The 12,173-nt window shown below is 34.4% G+C and overlaps 1 protein-coding gene and 2 long non-coding RNA genes across 5 annotated transcripts in view; 1 reads left to right on the forward strand and 2 right to left on the reverse strand.

Moving 5' to 3' along the window:
• Nucleotides 1–12,173, forward strand: part of LOC127716465 (protein furry homolog) — a 631,222-nt gene that overhangs the window by 424,073 nt on the left and 194,976 nt on the right. The window lies entirely within an intron of this gene.
• Nucleotides 1–12,173, reverse strand: part of LOC127716526 (uncharacterized) — a 331,247-nt gene that overhangs the window by 209,145 nt on the left and 109,929 nt on the right. The gene's annotated exons all lie outside the window — the stretch shown is intronic.
• LOC127716520 (uncharacterized) overlaps nucleotides 1–12,173 on the reverse strand; it is a 157,635-nt gene that overhangs the window by 133,268 nt on the left and 12,194 nt on the right. The gene's annotated exons all lie outside the window — the stretch shown is intronic.

The raw sequence follows: 12,173 nt of genomic DNA on the forward strand, positions 1-12,173 counted from the left end.
GAAGATATAATTATTTTTAATTATTAACTCTGATTTAAGCACTTAATTTTCAAATACATCATGTACATATTTGAGAGTAAGGAATATTGAGCACATACAAGAACAAAATAAGTATATGTATGATGAGCCAAGAGAAACTTGGGTAAACAATTTTGTTGGTATGTGAGTAAAATCTTTGTTTTTTCACTAAAATATTTCGAAGTTGCTTTTTATGAGATATATACTATCTAATTTTATTTTTACCCGTCTGCCATCAATCCCTCAATCTGTCTCAAAAACTCTTATATTTTATTGCTACCTTAATGGATATATAGCGTAAATTATGATTTTGAGGTCAGTATTCTAAGGTCAAGGTCAAAATTGCTAAATATATACTAAAATTAGGGCAGAAAAGCCATTTCCAGATCATAACTTAAAACTAATCATATCTGTCAACTGACCCGTATTTTGTAGGTGTGACCTGTGATATTACTAGCTAATCTGAGATTTGTAAATGACCCATAACGGTCATCAAATAACCTGGGATTTCAGTATCAGACCCGTTTTCACCCATATTCTAGTTCCATGAGACTTGGGTTCTTATTTGAAAATTTTTCCTTGAAATACTTTAAAATTTGACGTTCAGTTTGAACTAAATTTACTGTTCAAGATTGTTCAACAACTGCCAAACAAAAGTTTGTCACTCCATTGCTGTGAAAGTCACTAATCTGCTAATTGTCTCATTAATTTTTGCATACAGAGGTGTCAAACTTCAAAGGAAATAGCCAAGAAAGTCTTAAAATCGGTGTAGGCAAAAATTCAATAATCTATGACAAGTGCATAAGTAAATTCATTTTCAAACAATACTAATCTCTAAATGCTAAATTGTTCATAATAGTAATCCCAAACCTGAATTAAACGACTTAAAACGTAAAAATATGCCTAAATCCCTCTTCAATCCATGTGCAAAAACTGACAGGACAAAAATGCATTTCTTCTTATTCTCCTGTATATTGCTCCTGTAATAGGAGCACCTTGGAATCAAGGGAAAACACTATCCATTTATAAGAATATATTCTCAACCAGTACATGTATTCATAAATGACATAACAATTTTTACATCCCTCAGGCTGGTCCTGTATGAATTAAAACTGTCGTGGATCTCTAAAAAACCTATATAAGGGGAACAACTCTTAACTATAACTATCTAAATAGAAACCCTCAACTGTATCAAAACTCAACAATATGAAACTTCTGAACTAAATGTATATAATAAAATTGTCATAATACAAGAAGAGGTTTGAATTAGTTATTTGATGAATTACTAAAACATTCAACCTAATAGTATGTTGCAACAATGTGCCAAAAGTATGCCTTTATTTGTTCCATATTTTGATAAATTATACAATGAATTTTAATTACTTTACTCTTATAAAGTAAATATGAAAAACTTATGTAAAATTCAGCTGAAAAAAGTTTTGTTCACATTATGACCTGAAATTTTTTTACCCAATGCAGGTCATGACCTGCTTTTTCACTTTCAGAAGTTGACAGGTATGTTATATGGGAATGGAACCATACTTCAGTATATTGTCACATATAAATGGATGGAAGATCCCTATACATTTTAAGGTCAAAGTCATAGTTACTAAAAATAGACTGAAAAAAAACCCAGAAAAGTGGTTTGTTTAGGGGCCAGCTGAAGGACGCCTTCGGGTGCGGGAGTTTCTCTCTGCATTGAAGACCCATTGGTGGCCTTCGGCTGTTGTCTGCTCTATGGTCGGGTTGTTGTCTCTTTGACACATTCCCCATTTCCATTCTCAATTTTATTTTTGATTATGGCTAGGGGAACCTTATATGGGATTGCAACAAAACATGCATCTATGGTCCCCTTTAAATTGAGAACTCCATTAATTTTAAGATAATTGCTTCCTAGTTAAGGGTCATATTTTAACCATCTTGCATTTATATAAAAATAAGGAGATGTGGTATGATTGCCAATGAAACAACTATCCACCAAAGTTCAAATGAAGTAGATGTAAGCAATTATAGGCAACTGTGACAATGAGAAGCAATGAGAAAAAACCTATGCCTTATAGTCGACTATAAAAGGCCCAGACATGAATAATATGAAACAATTCAATTGAGTAAAACTAGCTGCCTAATTTATAACAAAACAATTACGAAAAAACAAATATGACAGACATGAACCAACAACAACCACTGAACTACAGGCTCCTGACTTGGGACAGTCACATACAGGATGTGGCAGGGTTAAACATGTTTGTGAGCCCTCAACCCTTCCCTAACCTGGGTCAGTGGTGTTGCATCCCTCACAACAAAAAACACACACAAAGTACAGATCTGAGAGTACTCGCAGTAACTAACAGCTAATTCAAAGCCAATAACAACTAATAAAATAAATTGTGTATCTAAGACTTAAAAGACTAATATATGGTCACATTTAGTGAGCAGATGATACCTATCAATTTTGACATTAGTATATAAAGGCCATAGTTATTGAAAAAACAAATTAAGTGCAGAAAGCAGGTTTCCCTATGATCATCATGATAACTCAAGGACCTCACATGGAATTTGAACAAGGTTTGGACATATTGTACATATAAGGGAAGGGAGATCCCAATTGATTTAAGATCAACACTACCAATGGCAAAATCATAGTTACATGTAGCAGTATTTGAGTGTAATTTGTAAAATATAGGGTCGTAGAAATTTGATTATCATAATTTCCTTTTTTATACACCCGTTTACAGGACGTATTATGGTATACCGTTGTCCGTCTGTCCGTCTGTCCGTCCGTCGTCAACATGTCGGACATTAACTCAAAAATGCTTTAACCAATTTGCATAAAACTTTGGTGAATTGTTTATATCTATTGACATGAGCTCCCTTTAGAATTTTATAAATTTTACATTTTACATTTCTGAGTTCTGGGGTTTTTGTCGAGCCTGCGACTTTTGTCGCAGAAAGCTTGACATAGGGATAGTGATCTGGCGGCGGCGGCGGCGGCGGCGGCGGCGGCGGCGTTAGCTAACTTCTTAAAAGCTTTATATTTTAGAAGGTGGAAGGTCTGGATGCTTCATACTTTGTATATGGATGCCTCATGTTACAAAGTTTCCGTCAGTCACATGTCCAATGTCCTTGACCTCATTTTCATGGTTCAGTGACTACTTGAAAAAAAAGTTCAGATTTTTTGTAATGTTAGATTCTCTCTTATTATAAGTAATAGGATAACTATATTTGGTATGTGCGTACCTTGCAAGGTCCTCATGCCCGTCAGACAGTTTTCACTTGACCTCGACCTCATTTCATGGATCAGTGAACAAGGTTAAGTTTTGGTGGTCAAGTCCATATCTCAGATACTATAAGCAATAGGTCTTGTATATTCGGTGTATGGAAGGACTGTAAGGTGTACATGTCCAACTGGCAGGTGTTATCTGACCTTGACCTCATTTTCATGGTTCAGTGGTTATAGTTAAGTTTTTGTGTTTTGGTCTGTTTTTCTTATACTGTATGCCATAGGTCTACTTTATTTGGTGTATGGAATGATTGTAAGGTGTACATGTCTAGCGGGCAGGTGTCATCTGACCTTGACCTCATTTTCATGGTTCAGTGGTCAAAGTTAAGTTTTTGAGTTTTGGTCTTTTTTTCTAATACTATATGCAATAGTTCAACTATATTTGGTATGTGCGTACCTTGCAAGGTCCTCATGCCCGTCAGACAGTTTTCACTTGACCTCGACCTCATTTTATGGATCAGTGAACAAGGTTAAGTTTTGGTGGTCGTCCATATCTCAGATACTATAAGCAATAGGTCTTGTATATTCGGTGTATGGAAGGACTGTAAGGTGTACATGTCCAACTGGCAGGTGTCATCTGACCTTGACCTCATTTTCATGGTTCAGTGGTTATAGTTCAGTTTTTGTGTTTTGGTCTGTTTTTCTTATACTGTATGCCATAGGTCTACTATATTTGGTGTATGGAATGATTGTAAGGTGTACATGTCTAGCGGGCAGGTGTCATCTGACCTTGACCTCATTTTCATGGTTCAGTGGTCAAAGTTAAGTTTTTTGAGTTTTGGTCTTTTTTTCTAATACTATATGCAATAGTTCAACTATATTTGGTGTATGGAAATATTTTATGATCTATTTGGCAGTCACGCAGGTTTTATTTGACCTTGACCTCATTTTCAAGGTTCATTGCTCAGTGTTAAGTTTTTGTGTTTTGGTCTGTTTTTCTTAAACTATAAGCAATAGGTCAACTATATTTGTTGTATGGAAGAATTGTTAGCTGTACATGCCTGCCTAGCATGGTTCATCTGACCTTGACCTCATTTTCATGGTTCATTGGTCAATGTTTAGTTTACTTGGTTAATGTTAAGTTTATGTGACAGTTGTAATAAAGCTTTATATTTAGGACTATCAACATAATATCAATGATTAGTAAAGAAGGCGAGACATTTCAGCCTGTGCACTCTTGTATTCATTAAAAATAGGGGTGATTTTCCAGTTTTTGGACAATAGCTCAAAAATGCTGTCACCAATTCTCATGAAACTTTGGTGAATTGTTTATATCTATTGATGTAAGCTCCCTTTTTATTTTCATAAATTTCTGATATGACATTGAGAATTAATTGAACAGTCTGACAACAGATATACTAAGTATTGCACAACAGCAAGAAATCTTTAATTGAATATAAATTCAATTCATATAACCAATTTCAAGTTCTTTGACTACATTTATTCAGAAACCTTTAATATGTCAAATATTTAATTACAATCCAAATTCAGACCTGAATCAAGCTTGAATATTGTGTCCATTTTTGCCCCAACTATTCAGGGTTGGACCTCTGCGGGCGTATCTAGCTGTGCTCAGCGAAGCAGTTTATTTGGAGAGGAAAACTTTATTGTTATACCACTAAGATGTCGTAGAAGTCTCTTTAAGCTTTAGGTAAGGCATATTTGGTGTATAGATTTCTTATAAAGTGTACATGTTCATCTGACATACTGTGGATTCATTTATTTTTTTGGGTACCAATTTCAGTGGATTGAGGAAAACTTGCGTTTTTCGTGGATATTTGATTTCATGGTTTTGCCAAAAGCTGTTTACAACTTTACAGAAAATTTGCAATTCGTGAACATCTAAATTGGTGCTTCACTGAATCCATGAAAATTGGTATCCTACGAATAATAATGAATCCACAGTATTTAATTTCACCTTTATTTGAGGCACATTTCATGGTTCACTGTACATGTTCAAAGAAAAGTTTTCATGACAAGGTAATTTCTTCAGTTACTGTAGTCTTAGGTCAACTATAATGCTATATGGAATGATTGTAAGGAATGTATGCATTTCTTACATGGTTCACTAACCTTGACCTAATTTTCATGGTTCATTGATAAAGGTTCAGATTTTTCAGATTCTCAGTTACCCTACTATAAATATGTAGGTCAATTATATTTCTTGTGTTCTTAGCCATCTGCCAGGATTCCTTTGACATTAATTCATTATCAGGTTTCAATAATAAGTTTTGTGAGAACCTGAGATCTCCAATACCTTTAACAAAAGATTCATTTATAACCAGTAAAGCTGGATAATATAAAAAATGTGTATGCACATAGATAACTGCTATTATGCTGCAATTGAAAAAAACCTAGGCCTGGATACTGATACATTATTAATAAAGATTTTAAAACAATATATTAAACTTTAATGTGACTATATTTTTTATGCTTTCATGGTAGGATACAATGATTACCAAGGAAATCTTTGGTAAAGGTAGATTACCTTCCTGAATTCCACGGTAAAACCTGGTGCTTCATTTAGCTAAGCTCAAAACTGTAACTATTTTGTATTTACAGAGGAAACACTGCAACTGTAATTTGTATGTATCTTTTGGTTGATGCAAAAAAGTCAACATTTTAATTACCATTTATCTAAGCATAGTCTGTAAATGTTATGCAAAACATATCAAACTAGAATTCATTTGCCCATAAATTATCTAGAAAATGATTAACATTCATTAGATTTTTTCATATTTTGCGAAAGTAGATATTTATTTTATGTGTTATACAGTATATTGAAAAGAAGAGTTAAAAGTTCAGATAAGATTGAACACGTTTCCATGTTTATAATTGATTTACAGATATTATGTGAGATCACATGAAATCTGTCAAATTGATAGCAGACCAAAGAAACTTTTGTGTTACCATGGTAATGAGTTGTTGAAGAGTGCAGCTAATGAGCAACAAAAGAGAGCAGTGAATAAGTGGCAAAAGCCAATCTGATTGAAATACAGATCCTAAGGATCTGACAATGCTCAATTCTACTCTGTTGTAAAAAACCTTTAGGGATCCTTTGGTTTTGTCGTAATGATACCAGACCTGCCAACTATCCCAATTTTGGCGGTATCATCCCGATTTTCATGCCTCAACCCGAATCCCGATATCGGGATCATAAAACAAGTCAAAATCTACCCGAAAAAATTATTGGTTACCGATTTTGAAGTTTTTCTGATCAATTTCTATAAATCTATAATTTTACTTGGCGACATATTCATGACAAGTTTACGACCCTGTGCTAATCAACGGTCACAACAGGTGTCATAATTTGTTGTTACAGGTAATCTGCTTATCTGATGGGTCATAACAATCCCCAAAATTAATTAATTTGTTAACAGAATCTGTCAGTCAGCATTTAATTTTAATCATTTTATCATACGATCACAATTTGCAACGTTTACCGTAGTTTCATGACAAAATCGTAATTAACTGAAAGTCGAAAACTGTAATGAACTCATTAGAAAACATCGTTTATCTTGAAATCCGTTAAATTTTTTGAAATCAGACGTGTTTCTGTTCAGTTCTGATTTAAAATCGATGCCATTTTGTATTCACTTCCACTGTTTATAAGCCTCCGCCGGTAAGAGCACATCTGAGCACAAAGAAAGATAACTCAAATTTTATCCATTTTCTCAAATTTTATCCATTTTCTCATTAATACTGATAGACTAACTCAAAATCTGTCTTCATCCTTCTAACTTTAGGACAATTAGGTTTAGGTCCTTTGAGTCATGGTGCAAAGATAAGAAGGTCTTTGAAGGGGGAAAAGGGGGGTCTTCACTTTGTATCCTTTATTTTTTTTAGGCCATTTTTATCTATTAAGTTATATTGCCAATTAATAAGTACAAGAATCTTGCAAATAAAAGAAATCAAGGCTTATTAGCTCATCATCAGTATACCAAAAGAAAAAAGAAGAAATATGAGACTATTTCAAGAGTAAAAAACAGTGCACACAGAAACATCGCAAAAATTGTAACCCTTAAAAATCTGGTCGCGCACTAAATCCCCCATGGAGATTTTCAAAAGTTGGCAGGTCTGCGATACACACCATCGAAAATTTGAAGGCTGAAATTTTATTGGCTTATGTAATTACCAGAACAGACACAGAATCTGTATTGTATTTAGATTGTGGCAATAGCTTGCAGTGAATGAGTTGTGAAAGGAAACAATGAATAAGTGGCAAAACAGTTTAGTGATTGAGTGGCTGAAGAGTGTTGCAAATAAAAAAGTATAACAAAAATACCAAACTCCAAGGCAAATTTAAAAAGGTGAAGTTAAAAACAGACAAAATCAAACGCTTTCAATCAACAGAACAAGTGAAAAACAGCTGCCATATTCCTGACTTAGTACAGGCATTTTCGGAAGACACTTACTTGTAAGACAGTTGTTTATAGTTCCATTTTATTGACAAAATCTGGTAAGGAACCCAAACAGACATAATAGGTTATTTGACAATAATTGGGATCCAGCAGCCAAAACTGTGTAAACATATATCACAGACATACAACTGACTAAAAAATTCAAACAAACATACAAATTAATCTAACAAAGGCGCCAACAAAAAAATGTAGTAGATAGTAATAAACTCATCAAAGACACCAGGATTAAAATTTTGTTCCCCAAACGCACGTTTTGTTAACAAAAGACTCAACAGTGACGTAATTTGACAATGACGTCAACAACAAAAAAAGATTTTGTCGTACAAAATCATCCTCGAAAGTTTTAGGACCGCAAGGCCAGGAATGCCCAAAGTTAAGAATTCAAAAACCTTATGGAAGGATGCATTAATACTGAGTCACATCAAAAGTCATATGACCAAAAGAAACATAGTAGCATGAAGACAAAAAACAGGAAAACTAAAATAAAAAAAAAGAATTCACAACTTCAGCACCTAGAATCTATAACTCAAGACCATCTTGTATTATTTGTGAAGTAGACACTGAATATTTATCTATTAGGTCTTGGTACTTTGCGATGAACTTTTTTGAGAAAAAGGACAAGATATTCTTTGACAAAAACCATGGCTCATTAATTTTTTGCTCAGACACTGATGACGTTTTACAAAGTCTGAGTAGCAGCTGCAAGCTCTTGAATAACGTATGAGTTAAGAAATGTATACTCAATACACAAGTGAAGTTTGAATACTGCTGCTAAAGTGAGGAAAATTTATAATTTCAAGTGGTGAAAGAGTGCAGCGAATGAGTGGTGAAAAAATGAAGTGAATGAGTGTTGAAAGAGTGCAGTGCATAAGTAACAAAAAAGTGCAGTGAATAAGTAATACAAGAGTGCAGTGTATAAGTAACACAAGAGTACAGTGAATAAGTAACACTAGAGTGCAATGAATAAGTAACAAAAAAGTGCAGTAAATAAGTAATACAAGAGTGCAGTCTATAAGTAACACAAGAGTGCAGTGAATAAGTAAAATAAGAGTGTTGTGAATAAGTAACATAAGGGTGCAGTGAATAAGTAACATAAAAGTGCAGTGAATAAGTAACATAAGAGTGCAGTGAATAAGTAACATAAGAGTGCAGTGAATAAGTAACAAAAAAGTGCAGTGAATAAGTAATACAAGAGTGCAGTCTATAAGTAACACAAGAGTGCAGTGAATAAGTTACACAATAGTGCTGTGAATAAGTAACATAAGAGTGCTGTGAATAAATAACATAAGAGTGCAGTGAATAAGTATCATAAGAGTGCAGTGTATAAGTAACATAAGAGTGCAGTGTATAAGTAACATAAGAGTGCAGTGAATAAGTAACATAAGAGTGCAGTGAATAAGTAACAAAAAAGTACAGTGAATAAGTAATACAAGAGTGCAGTCTATAAGTAACACAAGAGTGCAGTGAATAAGTAACAAAAAAGTGCAGTGAATAAGTTATACAAGAGTGCAGTCTATAAGTAACACAAGAGTGCAGTGAATAAGAAACACAAGAGTGCAGTGAATAAGTAACACACGAGTGCAGTGAATAAGTAACACAAGAGTGCTGTGAATAAGTAACATAAGAGTGCTGTGAATAAGTAACATAAGAGTGCAGTGAATAAGTAACATAAGAGTGCAGTGAATAAGTAACATAAGAGTGCAGTGTATAAGTAGCACAAGAGTGCAGTGAATAAGTGACACAAGAGTGCAGTGAATAAGTAACATAAGAGTGCAGTGAATAAGTTACATAAGAGTGCTGTGAATAAGTAATACAAGAGTGCATTCTATAAGTAGCACAAGAGTTCAGTGAATAAGTAACATAAGAGTGCAGTGAATAAGTCACAAAAAAGTGGTGTGAATAAGTAACACAATATTGCAGTGTATAAGTAACACAAGAGTACAGTCTATAAGTAACATAAGAGTACAGTCTATAAGTAACACAAGAGTACAATGAATAAGTAACACAAGAGTGCAGTGAATAAGTCACAAAAAAGTGGAGTGAATAAGTAACACAAGAGTGCAGTGAATAAGTAACACAAGAGTGCAGTCTATAAGTAACACAAGAGTGCAGTGAATAAGTAACACTAGAGTGCAGTCTATAAGTAACACAAGAGTGAGTCTATAAGTAATACAAGAGTGCAGTGAAGAAGTAACATAGGAGTGCAGTGAATAAGTAACATAAGAGTGCAGTGAATAAGTCACATGAGAGTGTCTTGAATTAGTCACACAAGAGTGCAGTGATTAAGTAACACAAGAGTGCAGTGAATAAGTAACATAAGAGTGCTGTGAATAAGTAACATAAGAGTGCAGTGAATAAGTAACATAAGAGTGCAGTGAATAAGTAACATAAGACTGCTGTGAATAAGAAACATAAGAGTGCAGTGAATAAGTAACATAAGAGTGCTGTGAATAAGTAACATAGGAGTGCAGTGAATAAGTATCAAAAGAGTGCAATGAATAAGTAACAAAAGAGTGCAGTGAATAAGTAACATAAAAGTGCATTGAATAGGTGACTAAAGGGTGCAGCAAATAAGTGGATAAAGAGTGCAGTTAATAAGTAACACAATAGTGCAGTGAATATATAACATAAGAGTGCAGTGAATAAGTAACAAAAGAGTGCTGTGAATAAGTAACAAAAGAGTGCAGTGAATAAGTAACATAAGAGTGCAATGAATAAGTAACAAAAGAGTGCAGTGAATAAGTAACAAAAGAGTGCAGTGAATAAGTAACATAAGAGTGCAGTGAATAAGTAAAGTAACAAAAGAGTGCAGTGAATAAGTGACTAAAGGGTGCAGCAAATAAGAGGATAAAGGGTGCAGTGAATAAGTAACACAATAGTGCAGTGAATAAGTGGATAAAGAGTGCAGTGAATTAGTGGCAAAAGAAAACTGTGAATAAGTTGCAAAACAGTGCAGCAAAAAAGTGTCTGAAGAGTGCAGTGGATAAGTGACAAATAAGTGCAATGAATAAATGGTAAATATTGCCTGAATTAGTGGCAAAAGAGTGCAGGTAATAAGTGACTAAATAGTATAGCCACCATGATCTGTAATCAGATGAATAATAACTAATGATATTTGTGCAAACAATAAAAAAACAGCAAGGAATATTTGTGATCCTGCAATTTTTATACGACCGCCAAAAAATTTTGCGGTCGTATATTGGTATGACGTTGGTGTCATCGTCGTCAGAAGACACATTGGTTTTCGCACTCTAACATAGTTAAAGTGAATGGATCTCTATGAAACTTTACCATAAGGTTCAATACCACAAAAGGAAGGTTGGGATTGTTTTTGGGGTTATGGTACCAACAGTTAAGGAATAAGGGGCCAAAAATAAGCATTTTTGTAACTTCCAGATATAACTTGTGTGTTAGTGTATGGATCTCTCTGACATTGTACCACAAGGTTCCATATCACAAAGGGAATGTTGCGATTGATTTTGGGGGTAATTGCCTCAAAATTTTGGGAATTAGGGGCCAAAAAAGGGGCAAAAAAAAAGCATTTTTCTAGTTTCATGATAATAACTTGTGTGTAAGTGTATGGATCTTTCTGAAATTATACTACAAGGTTCCATATCACAAAGGAAAAGCTGGAATTGAGTTTGGGAGTAATTGCCCAAAACGTTTAGGAATTTAGGGCCGCAAAGGGTCCAAAAATAAGCATTTTTAGCTCACCTGACCCAAAGGGCCAAGTGAGCTTTTCTCATCACTTGGCGTCCGTCGTCCGGTGTCCGTCGTCGTCGTCGTTGTCCGTCGTTAGCTTTTTACAAAAATCTTCTCCTCTGAAACCACTGGGCCAAATTTAACCAAACTTGGCCACAATCATCATTAGGGTATCTAGTTTAAAAATGTGTCCGATGACCCCGCCAACCAACCAAGATGGCCACCATGGCTAAAAATAGAACATAGGGGTAAAATGTAGATTTTGGCTTATATCTCTGAAACTAAAGCATTTAGAGCAAATCTGAAAGGTGGCAAAAATGTTCATCAGATTTAGATTTATCTGCCCTGAAATTTTCAGACCAATCCGTCAACCCGTTGTTGGGTTGCTGCCCCTGAGTAAGTAATTTTACAAAAATTTTGCAGTTTTTTGTTATTATCTTAGATATCATTATAACATCTGATATCTAATACTATTAATTATGATTTTAGCCGTATTTTACATGATTTCCAAAGCATCAGTAAATACAGGTGAGCGACACAGACACAGGCTCTTGAGAGCCTCTAGTTCTAGTTTCCAGACAATAACGTGTTTTCAAGTGTAAGGATCTCTCTGAAATTGTACTGCAAGGTACCATACCACAAAGGGAGGGCTGGGATTGATTTTGGGGGTAATTGCCTCAAAATTTCAGGAATTAGGGGCCAAAAAGGAGCAAAAAACAAGCATTTTTTCTAGTTTCAGGACAATAACTTGT

Source organism: Mytilus californianus, unplaced genomic scaffold (genome assembly GCF_021869535.1).
Source record: "Mytilus californianus isolate M0D057914Y unplaced genomic scaffold, xbMytCali1.0.p SCAF_9, whole genome shotgun sequence".
In the NCBI taxonomy this organism is placed as follows: domain Eukaryota; kingdom Metazoa; phylum Mollusca; class Bivalvia; order Mytilida; family Mytilidae; genus Mytilus; species Mytilus californianus.